Here is a 9,184-nt window from a genome sequence, read left to right as displayed (position 1 = left end):
TTTTGGGGGTGCCCTTCAAACAGGCACCCCAAATCTGCAGGGTCCTGGCTCCTGATGGCTAAACAACCCCAAACCCCACCAATTTTCAAGCAGCAGGGAAGATTTCCAGCACTTTCTGGTTTACTTCTAGAAAACTAGCTATCTCCTTGCTAGTAATTCCACCAACGGGTTCAGGAAATTCAGAAGTTAGGGCTTGACTAGGGCAAGGCAGAGACTTTTCTCCCACGTAACGGGAGATTCTGCAGGGTTTCATGTAAAAGTTTCAGCTGGTTCTTAACACATATCGCTGCTTGAGTCAGTGGTGAAAGGAAATTTCTTAGATACAAAAATCACTTGACACTGTTGAAAAACTCAGGGCCAGATGTCTTCTGCGTCCACTTAGCTGTTTATTTTCCCGTTCACTGAGTTATTCTAGATGGTACGCTACAGGCTTCTAACACTTTTCGTTGACTGGGATGGAATAAAAGCCCTTGATGTTCCCATCAGTACACCCACTCCGACCCTCCCCTTCGCAGGGAGCCTGCCGGGCGAGGGGCAGCCCCACCAGCCCCACCAGCCCCACCAGCCCCAGGTGGGACCCGGCGCGCGATGCGGGTGAACGTCAGTGTCAAGTCTGAGGGACAGAGGAGCAGCCGTAGCCCCGAGAAAGCCACTAATCAATTCTGGAAACGATTCTTAGCATCGAATCACATGCATCCGGGGGGGGGAACTGAGAAATAATTATGTTTCTGGTCGCTACCAGAACATGGATCCTTCCTCAGAAGAGACTTCCATGCCGCGCGGGCATCCTGATGTCTGCTCAAGCCAGGCACTTTGCTCCTCCCTTTTAACCAGGTAGAATTAGTTTTCTCAGTATGTGCTACCTTGTGCTGCTTCCACAACTCAGTGGCAAGATGCACGTTCCTTTCCGTTAGTTTTTTTGGGGGTTGGGGGGAAGGGCGATACTGCTTTGGAGAAACCGATGACATTTTGGAAGGTCTATTGCGACTTTAACATGAATGTGATACTCAGGATTACTTCCACACAAACCCGCTCAGCCGTCCAAAAAAACAAGCACTGTCATCTGCTCTGCTTGTTACCAATATACAAGCACTCTCCTCCCAGGCATTTGAGAAAGCTTCTATTTCCCTGCGTGATTTTTAAAATACTTTTCTCCACTGACCACGTTACTTGAGCTTTTGTTATGTTCCAGCAGAAAGAAGGGAATTCAGCAAGCTGCATTCCTCTGACAAACCACCACAACTGTCAAACTTGTGACCAACAGGGATTCGTTACAAAGGGGAAACCTTTGGTTATTTCTCATTCCGTTCGCAATGGTTAAAATCATAAGCACCACTCAAGGCAGAACGTGGGTAAAAACATTGTGCTTTATACCAAAAATAATTAAAAAAAAAAAAATCCAAAAGCCACCAGGCTTTTCTCCCCTTTGTACCGCGGTGTGTAGCTGCAGCTGTTAAAGCTGACCCAGTCACTCATAGCAGAGTCACATGTGATAATAATTCTACATGTGAGATGGGCTGAAAGCAATCTTTCATCTTCTTGAATCGTTTTCCTAGCCCAGCTCTCAACTTGCAGCAATAGGCAGCTTCCGAACGAGAGCTGAAATACGAGCTCCGTTCTTCTCTGTTGGTTGGACGCATCATTCACATGGTATCATTTCTATTCTGCAATTGGTGAACGTACAGGAACTCGTATGCAAATTCTTGGGGATTTTTTTATCTTCAAACAGAAATTTAAGTTCTGTTACAACAGAGACGCGCTATTCCCAAACACTGCTCCACCTGCAGGGAAGACCTGCTAGTAGGAGCCTCATTAACAATGAAAACCAAAGGGCTAAACACACAATCCAAGTGGGTATTTGTGAAAATTATCGCTAGCGTGTATTTCTCATCCAGCCAAGATAAAGATATATGTAGCACGATACATATAATTATTATACTGGAGAAAAATAAGTTGATAACCGAACCAGGTATTCATCCCTTAATCGTTCTTTGTCTGCCTGGCACCATCCCGGTACTGATATTTTCTGGTCCATGCCTAGCCATTGCTTACGGGGACAGTAAAATCACTGAGCACCTCCAGGGTTATTAAAAGATGTCTGACACCTTGAAACTTGGCAAACCCTATTCCTTTTCACACCTGCCCGGAGAGTTGTACACACCTCTTCTCCAACCTCATCTTTACAAAGAAGGGCATGAATTAGCAGTGGAAAACATCAACACGTATACGCATGGGGACAAAAACCATTTCCAGGTTTTACCGACATAAAGTTCGCCAACATTTTATGAAGAGGAAGAGAGATAACAATATATTTTCCTCTAAGACATGTGCATTCCTGTTCTACTGATGAACACGATTAGAGAAAGTCGCTGTTGTTAGTAAGAGAAATACATATTTTAAGAAGTCAAAACGCTGTGTACTGTATACTTGAGTATAAAACTGCTTCTCATTCAGCTTAAGACCATCTTGTGACAGTCAAATGCGTTACGCGAGTTGTAAACACAGCTACTTTTTTTTTTTTTTTTTTTTTTTTTTTTTTCTGTAAGCATATACAAGAAGGAAACTGTATTCTGTTGGAGACAGCGTGCTTAGCTTTGTTCCATTATTCATACAGTTAGATTTCAACAATGTAAGAATAAACTGCAGAGGTGAAGAGGGGGAAAAAAAAAATAATTAGGAGTGCAACAAAATGCAAGAGCACATTAAGGTGTTAAAAGGGTTGGAAGTGTGAAGCCCCAAACCAAACATTCTGCTTAATATATGAAGGTAATGTTTTGATGTATGCTAACCAAATCAATATTTGAAATCAGGGTAAGAGAGCTTGCATTTCCAGCTGGTGCAAGGACATAAAAACTGAACAGATTGTATTTAGAGCAAACCTTACCATTGCAGTTTTCTGCGATATCACAAGTTTGCATTTAGTGGCATATAAATCGTGTTATTCTTTGTTTACATTAGGATTAACTTTGTGGATTGACACTGAGGAACTGTAAAAAGAGTTTTTAAACCCTTCACTTTTGTGATCTTTTCTTAACCACATTAGCTACTGAAAGCTAACCTGACTAGCGATAAAGACAAATGGATTTTGAGTGGGGTTTTTTTTTAAGCAGGAGCCTCCCAGACGCACTCCGATTTGGAAACTGCCTCTGCAAGCCCTGCTGAAATGGAACTGCTTGGGACTTTCCCCCCATCTCAGGTGATAACATTAAAAAAAATTAAAAACACAAAACCCAACAACAACAACCACCAAACAAAAAGAAACCCACCACCCACCTTTCCAAAAGAAGGGATTAAGGTACTGTTCATACTCCCCGTGTGTTGGAAGTGTATCACCACAGTGGAGCGGCAGGAAATTAAACGTTTTGTGAGAAAACAATGAAAGCAAACACAGCTGATGAAACACAAGGTGAGCTTTCTGACTACAGATACCACCCCAAAACCATCAGGAAAGATGATGCACGATGCACACGTATTTCAATAGCCGAGCACCTTCTACCCTGCTTAAACCTGGGGGCGGCGGATGAAATCCCAAACCCTAGGAAATTCCTTCATCCTCCGAGAAGAAACACCGCGACTACAGAACGCAGGAGTTGGATGGACTGTGGCTGTCAGGAGCAAAAGGCAGCATCCAGGAAGAGACCCTGAACGGATTATCCCAAGAAATAAAAAACAAACAACAAACAGAAACCAAGCAACAAGCTTTCTCAACCCACAGGACAGGCAGAGCACAGTGCCCCGTGGGAGAAGCGTCCTCATGCTTTGACTGTGTTGGGGGAACATAGGAAGCTCGGATTCCTTCAGCACATGCCCTCTGTGTTAGGCATGATTTATTCACTAGTCCAGCTTGGATTTAGCTAACCTATGCTAAACGGAACTAAACCAAGCCAGGCCTGGTTTAATCTGAAATAGCCACATCCATGAAATATTTTAACTCAGTTTAAACAGACCCTCAGAAAAAAAAAAAAAAAAAACAAACTAAAACACAACACTTTGTTTAGACCAGCTGAGTGCCAGTCTCGGTATGAAACAAGCCCCGAGCAGATGGCTTCTCTAGGCTCTCAGTAACACCTTCCAGGCAGCAGGATGACCCCCAGGGATCCCTTCGGCCAGTGCTTCTGTGATCCAGCAGTGCAGCCTTGGTCTGCGCTACGGATCTGGATGAAGTCTGCTTCAGGCCTCTTTCTTTGAGCTCTTTGTCCAACCACGCAGGGTGCTGGGATCAAGCCTCCAAAGCCAGGCCTTCTGCAGGGGCGGATGCTAAAGGACGTGCAAGCACCAACACCTGCGTTCAACAGTTAGTACACAACTCGCCTCGATTCCCGAGGTGTGGAGGTGGCAAGAGCTTAGTTAAGACAGCAAGGGGCAGCCACGTTTTGGGGGGCAAGGGTCACGCCGGTTCTGGAGCAATTCACAGGGATGTCTAGCGGAGCTGGGACGGTCCCTGGCGACACTCCTGTCGCTGACTGTTCAGACCCACAGACGCCAACCTGGAAGCAGCCGTGGTGCGGAGGAAGTTGAGCCACGCTGCCGAGGGTGCGCGTTGTTTGCCAAAAGGCCAATCCGCACACAAAGGGTCCTGTCGCTGGGGAGGAGGTCCATCTTCACGGCAAATCTGACAAATGTCTTATTATTACTATTATTTTTTTTAAGTGGGCTTGTTCTCTCTGGGTCACTTTTACTCAAGCCTGCCCAACCTTGGTAATAATGAGCTGAGGCTGGTTAAGCAGCTAATTAGCATGCCGTTTGTTAGACGAGTTAAGAATGTAATTATTGTGAGTAGGCAGAGCCTGCCGATGGAATGCATTTTGAAGGTTACCATAGGAATCTTTCCTTGGTCTATTCATTCTGAGTGTAATACTAATCACTATCATAAGGAAAGGATTGCTTGGATATAGACTGTAGGTTAACATCTGATTAGATTTCCAGTGAACAAAGCGATTCAGGCAGTTTGTTTGTTAACCCTTTTGGGTCCTGCCAAAGTGTCCTGACCTGCGCGAAGAACTCTGCGCTGCTGGGTCCCCCTCCCCTGCCCCGGGTTTGAAGTCACAGCATCCTGCTGCAGAGCTCAGGGCTCTAATTGCAGAGGGCAGGCTGAACGCTGTCCTCCAAACACGCTGAAATTAGTGAGGTATTCACCAAAACTGGCATGGCAAGCCATCTATTACTGCTTTTTTCACTGGGAGATCACTCGGGTTCAAATTGTGCTGGGTAATTCAGAGATCTGATTAAAACAGTAACGGGGAGAAACTAAAGAGCAGAAGCACAGCATTATTCTTTTTTATTATTATTCTTATTATTATTATTATTTGAAAGACGTGGTTGCTCGAGCCTTCAGGGTGGAATCCTGCGTACAAACACCCTGAACCCAAGTCCGTGCTGGCGTTATGACAACTCCATCCTATAGCACTTACTCGGGAGGTCAGTTTGCTTTCCAAGGGAGAAGCTAACCCCCGGCCTTGGCTGCATCATCCCCAAAAACACCGGGCTTACAGACAGTCCCCCCTGCACGCCTGTGCGGGTGCAGATGCCACCAAAGGACACTCACTGGTAGAGCTCGGATGCCTGCGGGGACAGGAACTGGGAGCTCTGCAGCCCGGTCCCAGTCCCACCAGCAGAAGAGTCCCATGGTGCCCCAAGACCAAACTTCTCTCCCCTTCCGAGGAGCTTCTCCCGCAGCAGCTGCTTTGGTGGGGCAGAGGCATCCGTTAACACTACCAGCTTGACGGAATTCTCCTGTGGATGAGGAGCAGCTCTCTGTTTCAAGAGTGCAAACGTGCTACCTTTTGTTAGAAAGGAAACTCGTGTGCATTTATCCTTTGTTCTCCTGCCCCCAAAAGTCACAGTCAACAGAGATCACATTTACACCGGTACAGCCTTAAGGAACCGTGGATGTTCATTAAATCGCCTCTGCATATTTTGCTCTTATTTTCCCCTCAAGGCTGCCTACCAGAATCTCCCAGTGGTGTTCCTTAGCTCTTATCCTAAAAATATTATCAAAAAATGAAGTAGTGAATACCACAATCTGAATGCATTCTGTGTCCAACATCATGCTGTTAGCAGCTCACTTGCGAGGCCCAAGTCTCGGTGGGAATTTACAATTCATCAGCGACCAAACTATTTTAATGTTATCAACACATCTTTACCCTGGCATATGACTGTGTGACTTATGAAGAGAGAAGCAATTTGTTTCACGAATTTCATCCTTTGTTATTGAAAGCTGCTGGATTTGGATGTATAAAGACCTGTGCCATTAAGCCACAGGGCAGAAGCATCCTATGGGCTAACAAGTTTGTTTGCTTGTTATTATTATTTTTTTAAATACAAATTACTTTAAAAGTAGCATTATGTAGGACTCTGAAGGTGCTTTACTTAAATCTTGTGCCTCTTCCAAAAGATTGTGGAATATGAAGAAAAATGCATGGAACAGGCCGTGATCTCAATTCAATAGGAAAATACCAGCTGATTTCTAACAAAATTAATGTATATAATTCAGGGGTTTTACAATTGTCCAATCCGGTGTACCACTAAATAACTGTATTTATTAGAAAATGTGGATTTATTAAAACAGGAACTTGTCTGGTGTCTTTTTAAGAACATTTTAAAAGATAAAAGAGGATCAATGTGAAAAGACAATTTTATATTTATTCTACAGCCCCTTTCTTTTTTTTATCTGCAAAACGCCGTCTGCTTAAAGTGAGAGGTCTCATTTGTAAAGAAGTCTTAAAAGTAAGGGTGAAGTCGAAATAAATATTTAATGTTACGGAAATAAAATGTTTCTATCGACAATTTTTTTTTTTTCCCCAAATAAATAAGAATTGACAGTTTAAAAAAAAAAAAAGACTCAAACCCAATTCAGACTGCCTGAAACAGCAGCAGTTCTCAAAGCAAACTCCCTTTGTGGCAAGGTAGAGCACTAAGCGGTCGCCACCGGGCAGGTGCTGGGCTAGAGGGGGGATGCCCCAACACTCCCTTTCCCTCGGTCAACACCGGTCAAGGTTGCAGGAGTGCGCAGTGGGTACAAAACGACACCGCAGTACACATCACCACTCTAGCAATTTCATGGCAAACCTTTTTTTTGCACTAGTGCAAGCTTCTTGAAATAGCGCAAGTGTTGTGAGAGATCGACTCGAGGTTTTCCTTCAGCAAAACTTGAGAACTGAGACAAGTTTAAACAGCAAATGATTTGGATTTGTTTGGACTCGATCAGCTCTTCCCTATGATGGTTGGGAAAAGTAGGAAAAGTTTTCTTCGTATTACCTCAGATATGAAAAACTCAAACCATTATTTTGATCATTTATTTCCTCAAGGCACTACAGAAAAACAAGAAGCCAGGAAACTAAGAGGAATAATATTTCAATCCAGCTTCCACTAGATTACCAGATTCAACAAGAAACAGACAAAAGTGTTCTTTGCAAACTATTGTTCTCAAGCCAGTTCTTTCACTTTATTTTTGGCTAATTAAATTAATCTGGTAAGCAGGTGTAAACCCACTTGTTTAAGCAATGGTTTGGGTTGCTAAAAGGGGAGATTGGAGGTATTTGCACAGTAAGAGATTTGTACAAGGGAGCATTAAACCCCATCAACAAGAGGAAACTCCACTCAGGATGCAGAAAATCCTGTTTAGCACTTCCCAAATCACACCAAATGCGAAATGCAGTCTGCTTCTAATCCAGTATGCTAACATGAAGGCGAAGTATAGTCATCTGTTTTCCTAAACTGAAAAGTCTGACGGCTATGTTGAGTATGTTTTACATAGTTAATATTTTATATGGTAAATAGAAACATGGAAATGATGCTGTCCTTTGACGTTTGCGTTGCATGTTCAATCGGTAGTACGCTCAGTTTGGATTCAAGAAGTTGCTACCCAACCTTTCATTGCAACGGAGAACTTTTTCCATATGCACTTTATTGTGCAGAAATATAAACTGACCAGGCTACCAATAAAAATTGCAGACAGACGCGACATCAAGCACCCTAATCATCACCAAAGGCCAAGTAATATTTCATACAAACAAAATAAATTCCAATCAGAGAGAAAAAGAAAAAAAAATATCAACAAGGAGCCAGAATTCAGTGTCACCTACAAAGAGTTATAATGGACCACCCTCAATCTGCAAATATTAAAAGTCACTTTGGTGCGATTATTATAATTTGGCACTAAGGAAGAGCAGCTAATGAGTTCTGTTTAGAAGTTTGTCTGACCCGTCTCTGGGCTATAAGCATAACGGAGGACGGCGCTTCGCCACCTGGAGTGCCACGGAAGCCGCGCTGAGCCTTCAACCCTTAGGATCCCACCAACCACAGACCCCCATGCTACGCCTTGTGTTCGAACGCATCGAGTTCGTTATCTAAGAGTTGGCCCAGCAACCAAGCACGCACATCCCTGTTTGCTGCGTGTCAAAAAGCGCCGCTTTGAACCGCCAAAAAAGCATGGGACAACACCCATTCCCACTGGGGCATCTCCGGGAGGGCTGGCAGAGCATGGCGGAGCTCTGGGAGGAAGGCTGTAAGGGTGAGCCTCGGGGGAGGAGGAGGAGGAGGAGGAGAGGAGCAGTGTGATACAAGCTGTGACTGTGGGTGTCCCCTGTCCTCACAGTGCTGGGCCCTTGCCAAAGGCCAGAGGAAGCGTTTAGAGAAGAAGCAGTGGTGGTGGTGCCCGTGGGCTCCTTGAGACGTTACATCTGCTCAAAGTATTCCTCCTTTCTCCAGCTCCCACCAGAGCCCAGCCCCGCGGCTGCTAAGGGCAAGCCAGCTCCAGCGGCTGAGCAAATGTGTTACAAAACCCCTGCAAAAATATTTGCCTCAAGTCTGCTGCAGCCATGCCTCCCGAGGCAACCTGGGTGGCAGAGGGTCTCTGGCAGAGCACCTAGCCCTGCCTCGGCATCACCACAGGCTGGTCCCTCCCTTAGGGACACCGCAAGAGGATCACAGTGTCACGCGGGGACTCCCCGGACTCCACACGGACGTCCCTTTGCCCAAGCTGCCCTGGCACTGACGGATGCTCGTTCCCAATGCACCACTCCGTGCTTGTTTCAATGGCGAGGAAGCTGGACAGTCAAGCAAAATGGCCATTTCATTTACCTCGTTCAGTAATAACGACCTGCAACAACAATTAACATCCCTCCTCTTTTCCCCAGTCCAAAGCGCTTTTGCTCTTCCCCCTCCCACCCGGGGGGAAAAGTTT

This window comes from Athene cunicularia (assembly GCF_003259725.1).
Source record: "Athene cunicularia isolate RWA chromosome 21 unlocalized genomic scaffold, athCun1 chr21_part1, whole genome shotgun sequence".
Taxonomy (NCBI): Eukaryota; Metazoa; Chordata; class Aves; order Strigiformes; family Strigidae; genus Athene; species Athene cunicularia.
Note: the sequence above shows the minus strand (reverse complement) of the source record.